The sequence below is a fragment of the Carettochelys insculpta genome, chromosome 1 (assembly GCF_033958435.1).
Source record: "Carettochelys insculpta isolate YL-2023 chromosome 1, ASM3395843v1, whole genome shotgun sequence".
NCBI classification, from domain to species: Eukaryota; Metazoa; Chordata; order Testudines; family Carettochelyidae; genus Carettochelys; species Carettochelys insculpta.
In genome coordinates, this window is record NC_134137.1 from 47,671,560 (window position 1) to 47,686,403 (window position 14,844).

At 56.8% G+C, this 14,844-nt stretch overlaps 1 protein-coding gene across 4 annotated transcripts in view; it reads right to left on the reverse strand.

Annotated features, from left to right (window-relative positions):
- Positions 1 to 5,316: 5,316 nt before the first annotated feature.
- Positions 5,317 to 14,844, reverse strand: part of SPATA13 (spermatogenesis associated 13) — a 161,970-nt gene continuing 152,442 nt past the window's right edge. The window contains exons 14-15 of one of the 4 annotated variants that reach the window (XR_012644126.1): positions 13,936 to 14,063; positions 5,317 to 5,384 (exon numbers count right to left, since the gene is read on the reverse strand). The gene's annotated coding sequence lies outside the window, so the exon portion shown is untranslated. Of the gene's footprint in view, positions 5,385 to 11,080; positions 14,064 to 14,844 lie in introns of those variants that run through there. The other 3 variants (XR_012644125.1, XR_012644124.1, XR_012644123.1) reach the window with 3 other exon arrangements.

Below are 14,844 nucleotides of genomic sequence, written 5' to 3' on the forward strand. Positions count from 1 at the left end.
CAGGAGCAGTGCTTGCCCTGCTCAATGCTATGTAGGAGGCAGCTGACCACCTTTTATTCACAGAAGAGGAGCTGCCCCCAGGGGAGGAGGAAGCAACCCCAGACCTTGTTGCCCTCCGACCCCCACCCCCTGCCCTGCCGCACACGCCGCCGGCTGTGGAGCTACCCCACGAGCACAGACTGGTGGGAGCGGCTGGTGCTCGGCGAGTGGGACAATGACCGCTGGCTCCAGAACTTTCGCATGAGCCAGCAGACATTCCTGGAGCTCTGCCAGTGGCTCACCCCTGCACTGAGGCACCAGGACACTGCCATGTGGCGTGCCCTCACGGTGGAGAAATGGGTTGGCATCGCTGTCTGGAAGCTGGCCACTCCAGACAGCTACCGATCCGTGGGGCAGCAGTTTGGCGTGGGCAAGGCCACTGTTGGGGCTGTCCTCATGGAGGTAAGAGGACCCGGGGGAGGGCAGCCCTGGGGTGGAGGGCCAGACACACCCTGCACACCCCTCACTGGTGCTCTCCCATGTCCTTCCCCTGCAGGTCGTCCGCGCCATCTATGCCCTGCTCCTCCACAGGCTTGTGCGGCTTGGGGACCCAGATGCCGCCATCGCGGGGTTTGCCAGCCTGGGCTTCCCAAATTGCTTTGGGGCTCTGCATGGGACCCATATCCCCATCCGTGCACCAGAGCACAGTGCAGGACGCTTCCTGAACAGGAAGGGCTACCATTCTGTGGTCCTCCAGGCCTTGGTGGACAGCCGGGGCTGCTTCCTGGACATTTATGTTGGGTGGCCTGGCAGCACCCACGACGCCCGGGTGTTCAGGAATTCGGGCCTGTGCCGCAGGCTGGAGGCAGGGACCTGCATCCCCCAGCGGGAGATCCCTGTGGGGGACACCACCATGCCCCTCTGCGTTGTCACAGATGTGGCGTACCCCCTCCGGCCCTGGCTCATGCACCCTTACACGGGCCATCTCACAGCCAGCCAGGAGCGCTTCAACATGTGCCTGAACCATGCGTGCCAGGTGGTTGAGCGCACTTTTGGCCACCTCAAAGGGTGCTGGAGGTGTCTTCTCACCCACCTTGATGCAGGCCCCACCAACATCCCCCAGGTTGTGGGCGCGTGCAGCGCACTCCACAACCTGGTGGAGAGCAAGGGGGAGGCATTCTTCCAGGGCTGGGCTGTGGAGGCTGGCAGGGCTGACGTGCAGCCACCCGCTGCCCCCAGTTGCCAGGTGGACCCCAAGGGGATCCGGGTCCAGGAGGCCCTGCAGGCCCATTTTGACCAGGCCGCGGGGTAAACGCTGGCAGGCCCCCCACTGCACCCCCCCATCCTCCACAACACTCCCTGCCCCCACACCAACACCACAGAGCACCCAAGAGCACACCCCCACTTTCTTGCAAATAAAAATGGAGCTGTTGTTTTTGAAACCAAAAACCGGTGATTTGTCTTATTCAAACAACAAAAAAATATATATAGAGAGAGAGAGCAGAACAAAAGGGGGAAACTATTTACATGGGGGGGCAGGTACCATAGAACAGAACAGGTGTAACAAATATATTATATGGGGGGATATGTACAAAGGGGGAGGGGGGGCCACATCCTGGGCCCCGCACCCCTCTACTGTCCGGCGCCCGGGGTTGGCGAGTACGACCCTCGCCTCGGTCTGAGCCCTGGCCGAGGCTGGCTGGGGGCCGGGCGAACCGGCAGGTATGGCCAGCGGGTGTCAGCAGGCCCCAGGTCCCCCTTGGCAGAAGGCCCCGGGGTGGCAGACGGTGGTGGGACAGCGGTCAGAGCGGCGGGTGGAGCGGCGAGCAAAGCAGAGCAGTGGGCGGCGTGGCATGGGGGGCCAGGTATTCCGTTATGCGCTCGAATGTGCGCATAAAGGCCCCCCATGCCTTCTGGCGCCAGGCCAGTGCTCGCTCTTGTAGCTCCAGCCGCCGCTCGTCCACCCGCAGGCGCTGGTCCGACACCTCTAGCTGACGCCAGAGGGTCGCGAGCAGCTGGGGGTCTGTGGCTGTGCTCTGGTGGTGGCTCTGCCGTCGGCCCCGTCCTGGGGCTGGTTGGTGCTCTGCCGAGGGGCTGGCTTGCTGGGCTCTCTGGGACCACGGACACCTCGCCAGCGCTCTTTGGGCCCTCCGATGGTGCAGCTGCGGAACACAGGTGGGGGAAGAAGAGTGGAGACAGCCGTTAGTGTGGCCCCCGAGCCGTGGCCCTTGTCCCCCCACCCCTCTGCTGCTGGTTCCCCATCCCCGTCCCCCAGGAGATGCTGCTGCTTCTGATGGGTGTCCCACCCCCTCCCCCCTGGGGGACCCCAGGTTCCGCTCCCCCCATCTCCAGGGATGGGGTATGGCACTGTCCTGCTGGCGGGGGCAGGGGCTGATGCACTCTTCTGAGGGACGTGCCACTGCTGTCCTTGGGGCCATGGTCATCTGGGCATGTGGAGGGCCCTGGTCATGTCTGTTGTCCCCGCCCCTCAACCCCGGAGGTGTGCACTGGGGGGGTACATACCTGACGGTCCGCTCCCACGGTTGGGGGACACCCTCTGGGCGAACGCCCTGCTGGAGCTCTGGGATGGCAGGATGATCCGCAGCCCCCCATCGCTGGAGGAGGATCCCCTATCCTCCTTCTCCTCCTCCCGCATCGCAGGGGTGGGCTCCTGGGGGGGCCCCTGGGGTGCAGGGCTTGCCTCTAGGGTGGACTCCGCCTCCGGGGCCTGCTGGGGCTCGTTGGCCTAGGTGTCAAGAGTGGCCGGAGGGGAGGAGGTGTACCGGGGGCCCAGGATGGACCTGAGCTCCCTGTAAAAGGGGCAAGTGGCGGGGGCGGCCCCAGATCGGCTGGCTGCATCCCGGGCCTGAGCATAACCCTGCCGCAGCTCCTTCACCTTACTCCTGACATGGTCAGGAGTGCGGGCAGGGTGACCCCGGGCGGCCAGGCCCTTGGCCAGCCGAGCGAACACATCCGCGTTCCGCCTCTTGCTCCCCATTACCTGGAGCACCTCCTCCTCGCTCCAGAGCTCCAGCAGGTCCCAGATCTCGGCCTCCGTCCAGGAGGGGCCCTGCTGCCTTTTGCCAGGCTGGCTGCCAGGCTGGGAGCCCTGGCTCCCCTTGGGGAGGGTGCCCTGGGGGTGCTTGGGGGGCTGGCGGGCGGCCATCGCAGCAGGGGGGGTGGCTTGGGGCTGCAGAGGTGTGTGCAGGCTAGCCGCGTGGTGACGCTGCTGCCTGCATGCGCTCTCAGCTTCCTGCACAGGAACTCAGGGGGCGGGGAGCTTTAAGGAGCTGCTGCACATGGCGACCATAGAGCTCAGGGGCTGGAGAGAGCGTCTCTCAACCCCTCAGCTGATGGCAGCCATGGCGGACCCCGCTATTTCGATGTGGCAGGACGCGGATCGGCTACATGTGCCCTACTTCGACGTTCAACGTCGAAGTAGGGCGCTATTCCCATCTCCTGATGGGGATAGCAACTTCAATGTCTCGCCGCCTTACGTCGATTTCAACTTCGAAATAGCGCTCGCCACGTGTAGACATGGCGGGCGCTATTTCGAAGTTGGTGCGGCTACTTCGAAGTAGCCGGCATGTGTAGACGCGGCTTTTATGTTTAAGTATACATCTGTGGTAGTTTTCAGTACTGGGAAAGTTGGTAATCTGACAATTGACAGGTACTCCTAAGGGGAAGGTCTCTAAGATGCAAGAGTCCTATTATTTTCGATTCTAACTGACCAGTTAGTTCAGGAGGAGTAAAGATGTCCAGGAGGTGGTTGCCTTGGGCCGGCCACTGGTCTGAGGCCTGTGCGTGGTCCTGTTGCCACTCTTCCTACCACAGCCACTGCTCAGCAAGCTCATTTTGCAACCAGAGTGCAATCACGTATGCCTGTAGGCAGTCATCATCCAGGCGGTGACCTTGGGCATGCCCTGGTGGTGGTGGGGTGCCTTCCCTGTGGGGGACTGCTCCTGGTTCCACCAGCTCCAGCTTTTGCCTGGGGCTGCCTGGCTGTGTTGTGGGAGCTGGGCTTGGATGGTGCAGCTGTAAGGAGAGAGGGGGAGATGGTGAGTCCTTCCAACAGTGCAACCCCCAAGGCCCCGCTCCCCCATGAGCAGCAGCTCCCATTCCTGGGCCATGGGATGGGACTGTTCTGGGTGCACATGCTCATACCCGCTGCATGGAGGGCCCTGTGGCATCAAGGAGACCAGCCTGACTGAAGTGCCCCCCCAGCCGATGGGCTAATGACCCAGGGGGGTGTCTGGCCAGAGAGGGGTCCCCACATGGGTGGCAGGTGAGCTGGACACAGCCCAGCCTTTCCTGCCCCCCTCCCTGCCCACCACCACACATGGCTCATCGTATTGTCTGTGGGGGTGGGTGCTGCTTGTTGCCTGCAGGCATGCCCACCAGCAGGGAGCCACACTCCTCCATAATGTGTGTGGGGTCAGGTCGACAAATGTGTGGCTGCCCCCCCGCCCACCGTGACCCACGGGGTACTCACCAGATGGTCCTGCAAATAGGTCTGGAGACACCAGTGCAGATGTCATCGCACTGAAGGGGCCCAAGTCCAGGGTGATGGTTAAGGTCCCCAAGCTGGACTCGGGGTCTGAGGGTGGGTCCTGGAACTGCTCCAGCAGGGTTCCTTTCTCCTATGACATCAGCTGCATGGGGATGGCCTCCTCCCCGGTGTCAAAAGTCTCCCAGCTGGGTGCACTGCCATTGCCCCTGAGGAACTGGTCTAGCTCTTCATAATAGGGGCACCTGGCATTGGCTATTGTTGGCAGACAGGTTACTGGGCTAGATGGACCTTTCGTCTGACCCAGTATGGCCATTCTTATGTTCTTATGACCTCGGCCATGCATCCTGAGTGCGCACACGCCCTGGTGGAGCTCCTTCACCTTGGCCCGCACTTGCTTCAGGGTGTGGGCGGGGTGGACGTGCTTTGCTAGGGCTCTGGGGAGGCAGGAATAGCTCAGGGCATTGCAGTACTTGACCGTGGGATCCAGGAGCAGAGCCTCCTTGGGGCCCCCGGCTGGGTCCTGACATCCCTCTCCAGCACCTTGTGAGGGGCCAGGAGGGTCTTGGGCAGCCTGAGACATGTTTTAATAGTCCTAGGAGTGGCTGCTGGGATGCTGCGGTATGGTGCTAGCAGCGTGCTGTCAGTGTGTATATGGGCCTTCAGTTTCCTGCATAGGGTTTCCAGGGCTCCCCGTGCCTTTAAAAGCAGCCAGAGGTGGAGATCATAGAGCCTGGATTGTTGTGGAGATGGCGCCATGGAGGACCCTCTGTTGACAAAAGGCCCCCGGAGTGTCTACATGGCTTTTTTTGTCACAGAAAACTGTTGACAAAGGTGTTATGCCTGACCACAGAGAGGCACGTCACTGCTGGTGGATGTGCCAGGGTTTCTCGACAGTCTGTTGACAAAGCACATTTTGCATTTAGACGCTCTATGGGTTTTTCAGACAAAATGCCGGTTTTGCCGGAAAAACATTCTCTTGCAGGCTTTACCATCTAGCCCTGACACAGCCTGTCCTTGCTACCTGCTATATATTATGGGCCTGATTGAAAGCTCCCTGAAGCTCTTAGGGTGTTTTCCAGTGATTTAAGTAGGCTTTCAGTTAGGCTATTTTTGTTAAGCATCAACTTTATTTTCATTTAAAATTAAGTCAGGCTCTGACAAAGGGCTTGGCCAGTGGTGTCATAATGTACTATCCTGTAGACAGAGTATAAAAATTTCAGGCAGACATTCAGACTCCTGTTCCATGGGTCTAGTAAACCACAACTCTGCAACTGTTCCATGATGGGCAAATGTTGAAACAGACTTCACCATAATCTCAAGAGAGTTCATGAAATGGTGGGATAGCAGCTGATGAGTGCTGAGCCCAGGATTGATTAAAGGAAAAAGAGGCTGTCTTGCATTAGAAGGATGTATGTGATCATACGTGAGTCAAGCTATTCTCTATGTCTTCACCGTTTAGAGGGGTTCTTGAGAGCATTGTATAGTATTGTAGCTAATAGGCACAGTCCAGTTCTGACTGCAGCCAGTGGTAAAATTCCCATTGACTTCAAAGGGAACAAGACTGACTCAGATGTCTGCAAATGCATATATAGATTTGTACTATACAGTGTAGAAAGTGGTACTATCACCACAAATCAGCTCGGCCACAGACAGCAGAGGTAAAAAGCCAACAATTGCCAAGCAGCTCAATAATGTCATTACAGTTAAGAATAAGAAAACAAATCTGCGGTATTTGAGATACCACAATGAAGCTGAGCATCTTGGAAATGTGTGTATTCAGTAGCATGTTGTACAGATTTAAGACATGGATGATAATGAAAGATTCAAAAAGAAGAATATTGGTGTTCAAGAGGAGCTGTTATAGAAAGATCCTGAGAATAGGATGCAGAAGGTCATGAACAGGGAATTATATAGGAAGATACAGCCGAAAGAGAACCGACTGCAGAAGGTTATACAATGGAAGTTGCAGCTATTTGGGCATATTTGCAGAATTAACGAAAAATGAAAAATCAAGATCCTGGTATTCAGCATAATGGACAGTTTGAATAGGAGAGGCAGACCCCACAGAGAATGGGTAGATGATACAGTAGATTGGTGTGGAGCTAGTCTACAGAAACTAAACCACTCTGCACTGGACAGGGAAAGATGGAAGAAAATAGTGAGAGAGGCATCAGACACCAACGGGCGCTGAGCCCACGGTTGTTGATGATGATGATGATGGCATGTGATAGGTTTTTAAAGGCTACTGCACTAATAGGTAGGGATTTATTGGAGAGAAAAGAGTGATTTTGCGCTCTATTTTCCATTTTGAAAGCCCTCTTGAAGCCCCATATATGATAACACTGGAACGTAATTGGCTGTGATCTTCATTTTAAGAAGCTAATGATAAGCTTATTTTTATGTAGAGTTTAAATTGGTGGAAGAGCCATTCCTGTATAATCTTTAGCCTAGTGCATTGGGTACTGATGCAGGATGGAGAAGGAAAGCATAAAGAGGTCTATCCCTTGCTTCCTGTCATACTGTCCCCAAAAGTTCAAGTCCAAGGAATAAAAAAAGAGCTGTCAATATCATTAGGATTAAAAATATGGAGGAAAAGAAAGCCATTCTTCTCACTGTACTCCTTGAGTCATTAAGAAAAAAAATCATTGAATGGCTTTTTAGGGATGACGAGTTCATAACTTGTAGAGCTGGCAAAATAGTGACATTAAAATGCAACCACTGCCTGTTCCTACTAAGGCTACTTCTACATTACTGCAGAAGATTGACTGGCTCTGGGTCAATCTTCCAGTGCGCCATTTCGCACGTGTGAAGCAGCACTTTCCAGGGTCAACGTTGATCCCATAACTCCTCACAAGCTGCAAGGATTAAGAAAGGTCGATGGGAGGAGCACTTCCATTAACCTTCTTCCATGAAGGTGGACACAGAAGTCGACAGCTGAAAAGTTAATTTTAGCTATGCAACTGGCGTAGCTAAAATCGCAGATCAGCCATGAACTGCTATGTCTAGTGTAGCCTACATGAGTAGCATAAGAGATTGATGTACCTTTCCTGCCCAGAACCCTCTCACGTTCTCATGGAAGGCGTCAACAGCCAGACTCCCACTGATGTCAGTGGGAGCAGGGTGTTGGGCCTTTATTCATATATTAGCCAATTGACCCGGTATTGCTCGGGTATTTAAGTGAAGTAAGGCTGTGTCTACACAAGACCCCTCGTTTTGGAAGGGACATGTCAGTGGGAGAGTTTGAAAGATGCTAATGAGGTACTTCCATGAATATGCAGCACCTCATTAGCATAATGGCAGCCGCAGCGATTCAAAAGTGCTGCTTTCGAATTGCACGCCACCCATGTAGCCGGGGGGCCTTTCGAAACAACGCCCTAGTCTTCTACATGGGCAGTGCGTGATTCAAAAGCAGCACTTACAAATCATCGTGGCTGCCATTATGCTAATGAGGTGCTGCATATTCATCGTAGCCCCTCATTAGCATCTTTCAAACTCCCTCATTAACATGCCTCTTCCAAAAGGAGGGAGCTCGTGTAGACACAGCCTAAGAGTTTTTTTTCCTATTTGGAAAATAAAAGGCAAATGTATATGGCATGATTGTATATTAGAAAATGAAAGAAAAAAATAAGTTTATATTAATAAAAATCTGAGAGTGATTCAAAGATTACATAGCGCTTGTTGGAGTCAACATGTAGTCTTTCTGACCCCTAAAAAGGTTTAAAGAGGCCAAAAGAGTGACAATCAAGAGACCACAAGTTTGGGCGTGTGTATAAAGTGGAAGTAATGTACTTTGATTTGTTTGTTTATAAAGGAGTAAACTGAATGAGCAAGAAATTTTAACTGATAACTGACTACCCAACCAGCTGTTCAAGCATAAGTCAAAGCAGTTGTGCTGTTAGAGGATAGTGTTGCTGAATGAATTCAAAGTGGCCATACCTTGGTGGTTAACTCAAAACAAAAAAGCCCGTCAAGTAGCACTTGAAAGACTAACAAACTAATTTATTAGGTGATGAGCTTTCGTGGGACTGACCTGCTTCTTCAGATCCCATGATAGCTCATCACCTAATAAATTAGTTTGTTAGTCTTTAAAGTGCTAAATGACTGCTTTTTTTGTTTTGATAGAATACAGACTAAGACAGCTATCTCTCTGTCACTATTCAACTTGGTGGTTAACTGTGTTTTAGTGGAAACTGCTGCTTTCCATGGGCCTGATAGATCTATAGTAACTGAGAGCAGCATTGGATCCACAGATGTCACTTGTAAGCAATGAAAGAAAATGTGTGTATTCTCAGAAGTTAGTATTTCCCTGGAAATGGACACAGTTCATTCCCGTGATGCAGCGGCCTGGAAATTACTACACCCACTGGGGATTCACACGCTGCAGGGACAAGATCACAGTAGTCTGTATGGCATGTAAATAGTCCTTTCAGCAAACCAAAACAATTAAAAAGCTCAGTTCAGAACAGTTGACTGGTTTCAGAAAGGGCTGTATCACCACCTTGTGGCAATATCAAATATTACTGGCAACATACTGCAGAATCTAATGGCTTGTACTACCTTTTGCTATGACAGGGTGTGCTTCAGGAAACATGGGCTACGTCTACACGTGAAGCCTACATTGAAGTAGCTTATTTTGATGTTGCGACATCGAAATAGCCTATTTCGATGAATAGCGTCTACACGTCCTCCAGGGCCGGCAACGTCGATGTTCAACTTCGACGTTGCTCAGCCCAACATCGAAATAGGCGCAGCGAGGGAACGTCTACACGTCAAAGTAGCACACATCGAAATAGGGATGCCAGGCACAGCTGCAGACAGGGTCAACGGGCGGACTAGCGCTTTCCGGGGCAACAGCTAGCCGCTCCCTTAAAGGGCCCCTCCCACATACACTCAGCCTGCACAGCACGCGGTCTGAGGAGCCATAGGCACACAGACCCCGGGCGCCGCAGTCATGGACCCCCAGCAGCAGCAGCAGCAGCAGCAGCAGCAGCAGCAGCTAGAGGTCCACCCAGCCCTCCCGGCAGGAGCAGGGCTTGCCCTGGCCCATGCCATGTGGGAGGCAGCTGAGTACCTCCTTGCCCCAGGGGAGGAGATGCCCCCAGGGCAGCAGGGCTCAACCCCTACCCCTGCAGCACCCCGCTCCACCCCCCGCCTCACACGCCGGCGGCTGTGGAGCTACCCCACCAGCACCGACTGGTGGGAGCGGCTGGTGCTTGGGGAGTGGGACGACGACCACTGGCTCAGGAACTTCAGGATGAGCCAGCAGACATTCCTGGAGCTGTGCCAGCGGCTCACCCCCGCACTCAGGCACCGGGACACTGCCATGCGGCGTGCCCTCCCTGTGGAGAAACGGGTCGGCATCGCTGTCTGGAAGCTGGCCACTCCAGACAGCTACCGATCCGTGGGGCAGCAGTTTGGTGTCGGAAAGGCCACCGTTGGGGCTGTCTTCATGGAGGTAAGAGAACCCACAGGGGGAGGCCAGGGCAGGGCAGGGGGGCCAGAACAGGGCAGGGGGGCCAGAGCAGAGCAGGGCAGGGCAGGGCAGGGCAGGGCAGGGGGGCCAGGGCAGAGCAGGGGGGCCAGAGCAGGGCAGGGCAGGGCAGGGGGGCCAGGGCAGGGCCACGCACACCCTGCTCACCCCTCATTGGGGCTGTCCCATGTGCTTTCTCTGCAGGTCGTGCGTGCCATCAACGCCATGCTCCTGCACAGGCTCGTGAGGCTGGGGGACCCACATGCCACTGTCGCCGCCTTTGCCACCCTGGGCTTCCCCAACTGCTTCGGGGCTCTGGATGGGACTCACATCCCCATCCGCACCCCGCATCACAGTGGCGGACGATACCTCAATCGGAAGGGCTACCATTCTGTCGTCCTGCAGGCCTTGGTGGACAGCCGGGCACGTTTCCAGGACATTTACGTGGGCTGGCCTGGCAGCACCCAGGACGCCCGGGTTTTTCGGAACTCGGGCCTGTGCCGCCGGCTGGAGGCGGGGACCTACATCCCCCAGCGGGAGATCTCTCTGGGGGACACCACCATGCCCTTCTGCGTCATCGCAGATGCAGCATACCCCCTCCGGCCGTGGCTCATGCACTTCTACACGGGCCATCTCTCCGCTAGCCAGGAGCGCTTCAACGAGCGCCTGAACCGTGCGCGCCAGGTGGTGGAGCGCTCATTTGGCCGCCTCAAGGGACGCTGGAGATGTCTCCTGACCCGCCTGGATGCGGGCCCCAACAACATCCCTCAGATTGTGGGTGCCTGCTGCGCCCTGCACAACCTCGTGGAGAGCAAGGGGGAGACCTTTCTGCAGGGCTGGGCCGCGGAGGCCGGCAGGGCACACGTGCAGCCACCTGCTGCCCCCAGTCGGCAGGTGGACCCCGAGGGGACCCGGGTCCGGGAGGCCCTGCGGGCCTACTTCGACCAACAGGCCACGGGGTGAACTCTGGCCAGGCCCCCTACTGCCCGCCCCTTCCTCCCCCACACTCCTGCCCCAACGCCCACACCATGGAGCACCCCACCGCCCCCCCCACCACTTGTTCTGGACAAATGACAGCACGAACTTGTGGGTGAACGTAATTTTTTTTTTTTCTGGCCGAACCTTTTTTTTGGGATGTAAATAAATATGTGAAGCACAAACAGAAAACTAAGTACAAACGTTCAACCAAAGCAATATGTACACAAATAAAACAAACCAAAGAAACAACTGTGTGGCATACATAATAAAAAGAAAACCAGAGAGGAGAAAGGGGAGAACTATTTACATGGGGGGGACGGGGCAAACGGGGGCACCAAAAAAACAGGGTCCAACTATATACAACAAGGGGGGGGCCACGTCCCGGGCCCCTCGCCCCTATAGCCCGGCACTAGGCGTGCCCAGCCGGGAGCCCTGCCGCGCCTGCAGTCTGGTCCGCGGCTGGGTGGGAGCGGGCTGGACCGGAAGGTATCGGTGCCGGCGAGTCTCAGGTGGCTCCAGGGGTCCCTCGGCGCTCTGGCCCTCGCGGGTGGGTGGTGGGGCGATGGCGGACAGGCCGGCGACGGCCGGAGCAGCTGGTGGTGGGGCTGCAGGAGTGGGCAGGGCGGGCAATGGCTCGGCCGGCGTGGCATGGGGGGCCAGGTAGTCCACGAGCCGGTTAAATGTCTGCATATAGGCCCCCCATGCCTCCTGGCGCCAGGCCAGCGCCCGCTCCTGCAGCTGGAGGTGCTGCTCCGAGACCTCCAGCTGCCGGCGGAGGATGGCCAGCAGCTGGGGGTCCGTCGCCGTTGGCGGTAGTAGGCGCGGGGTCCGCCGTCTAGCCCTCCACGGGGCCGGTTGTTCCTCGGCCGAGGGGCTGCCCTGGAGCGATGGTCCCGGAGGGCTCTCCGGGACAACTGAGGCCTCGCCGGCGCTCTCTTCCGGTCCTTCTGATGGTGCAGGTGCAGGTGCAGGACACAGGAGAGGAGGGGGGAAAGAAGAATGGAGACAGGCGTTAGTGTGGGCCCCGAGCCGTGGCCTCTGTCCCCCCCGCCCTGTGCTGCAGGTTCCCCATCCCCGTCCCCGGGAGATGCTGCTGTGATGGAGGGGGTTCAGGGGTCCCCCTGCCCTGCACCCCATCCCCTGGTGGGAGCGACTCTCACTTCACCCCGCAGGGTCTGAGAGCAGGAGAGGTTTCTTAGGCCACAGATGGCCAGTTTCTGGCAGGAGTGACAGCACCAGCTGTCGGAAGAGACAGTCCTTCCAACCCGTCGTGGGGAGAAGACCCCAAGGGGGGCCCCTCTGGGATGCAGCTTTCCCCCTCCTCTGGCTGGCTGCCTACCGGCTCTCCCTTCCCCTAGCCTCTACCTGTGGCCCCTGCCCTCGCCCCCCAATTCCAAGCCAGCTCGGCTCCTCCCTCCTGTTTGTTCAGGGCAGAGGTGTCACCTGCCAGCTGTAGCGCCAGGATCCTCCTTTGGCCCTAGGAGCTCTTCGGCTCTTGTGGCTCATATGTAGCCTGAGTCTCCCTTTTGCACTCCCCCCACTCCATCACATGCTGCTGCTGCGGGGTGTCCCACCCCCTCCGCCCGGGGGCCCCTCGAGGTTCCGCTCCCCCCTGGCCCGGGGATGGGGCATGGCACTGTCATGCGGGGGGGGGGGCAGGGGCTGATGGCTGCTGTGCTGTGAGGGCCATGGCCCTGGTGTCCTTGGGGCCATGGCCATGTGAGCGTGTGGGGGGCCCTGGACACATCTCTGTTACCCCCGCCCCTCAAGCCCAGGGGTGTCCACCAGAGAGGGGTACCTACCTGTGGGTCCGCTCCCACGGTCCCGAGATCCCCAGGGGTCGGAGGCCCTGCTGCTGCTCCGGGATGGCAGGAGGAGGATCTGCAGGCTGGATTCTGCGGAGGAGGAGCCCCCCTCCTCCTCCTCCTCCTGCCGCGATGTCCCAGGGATGGCCTTTGGGGGGGGCCCCGGGGTGCGGGGCTTGCCTCCGGGTCGGACTCCGGCTGCAGGGCCTGCTGGGGCTCGTCAGCCGAGGTGTCAAGGGTGGCTGGAGGGGAGGAGGTGTGCCGGGAGCCCAGGATGTCCCTGAGCTCCCTGTAAAAGGGGCAAGTGACGGAGGCGGCCCCAGATCGGCTGGCCGCATCCCGGGCCCGGGCATAACCCTGCCGCAGCTCCTTCACCTTACTCCTCACATGATCCGGAGTGCAGGCAGGGTGACCCTGGGCAGCCAGGCCATCGGCCAGCCGAGCGAACGCATCCGCGTTCCGCCTCTTGCTCCCCATTACCTGGATCACCTCCTCCTCGCTCCAGAGCCCCAGTAGGTCCCGCAGCTTGGCCTCCGTCCAGGAGGGGCCCCGCTGCCGCTTCCCAGACTGGCTGGCCCTCTGGCTGGGCTGGCTGCCCTGGCTCCCCTTGGGGGGGGTCCCCTGGGGGCGCTGGGGGGGCTGCTGGCTCGCCATCACCGCTGGCTGGGTGGCTGAGGGCTGTGCAGGCTAGCTGCGTGTGCAGGCTGCAGCCTGCACGTTGCCTCAGCTTCCTGCAGACTCAGGGAGGGGGAGGGGACCTTTAAGGGGCTGCTCCACGCGGCCACCAGTGAGCTGAGGGGCTGGAGAGAGCGTCTCTCAACCCCCCAGCTGATGGCTGCCATGGAGGACCCGGCAATTTCGACGTTGCGGTACGCGGATCGTCTACACTGTCCCTACTTTGACGTTGAACGTCGAAGTAGGGCGCTATTCCTATCTCCTCATGGGGTTAGCGACTTCGACGTCTCGCCGCCTAACGTCGAAGTTAACTTCGAAATAGCGCCTGACGCATGTAGCCGCGATGGGCGCTATTTCGAAGTTAGTGCCGCTACTTCGAAGTAGCGTGCACGTGTAGACACAGCTATGCTCTGTTTCTCTCCGACTGAAGTTCCATGGCCTATCTTTATGCTAATGAAAAGCAAAAATGGTAGCAAACAACAAACGAGCCATCTTCTTCATACCTGGTGGCCAATTACCTGGTATTTCCCCAAGATCTGTTACACTCAGTCCCCTCTTTTTCCTCAAAGATTGGCCCAGACATCGTAAAACGACACAAACACAGGAGAATTCAGTTCTTCAGGCTGAATGTTGTTTTATAATAGCCCTAAAAGATAAAGATATGACAGAAGCAGTCTTGGCTGGGGTCCTTGTCTGCCTCTTATATAAGGAACTTTTGAGTAGGGATTTTACTCTGATTTCATGAGCAATGCTGAGTTTGTTATACTGATTCTGCACCAACCAATGGAGGATAGCCATGAGGAGAGAGGAGCAAGCTGCCAGACTGTGCTCCATATGCATCAGCGGTTGGCACCCTCTGGCCCTTGGGCTGCATAGGGCCTGTCAGGGTCTGTATGCGAGACATTTTTTTTTTACTGTTGCCGGTGCAGGGGGGTTGCAAGGTTCTGTCTGTCTAGTTTTTTTCTCTACTGGTATTGTTGATGTAGCACACATTCAAGGGCACATGAAGTGAGGTACATGCTGATTACACACAATGTTGACTGTGAGAGCAGTGTGCCCCCTCTGCCTCTCGTCAAAGCTCTGCTACGGTTCATTTGGCACACCCCACAAATTCCAGGTACACAAGCACAGTTAGCAATGCCGTCCTATCCTGGGAGGCCATATAGATTTTTAAATAAGGAACAATATTATTACTTCTGTCTAATTTGGTGCCCCTTACGCTCAGTTTGCTTATATGGTTGGGTCAGTCCTGATGCTATGTGGACCTGCTGCGGGCTTGATGTATAAATGGTAGATTCTGCCACATACCCATTTCTTTAGTACTGAAATCTTGTGGTGGAGTAATCTGACCCTTTGAGGCTCCCCTGCTGGAAGTCCTGTGGTCACCAGGAAAGGTGCTGTGAATGTGGGTAAAGGCTGCAGCGAAG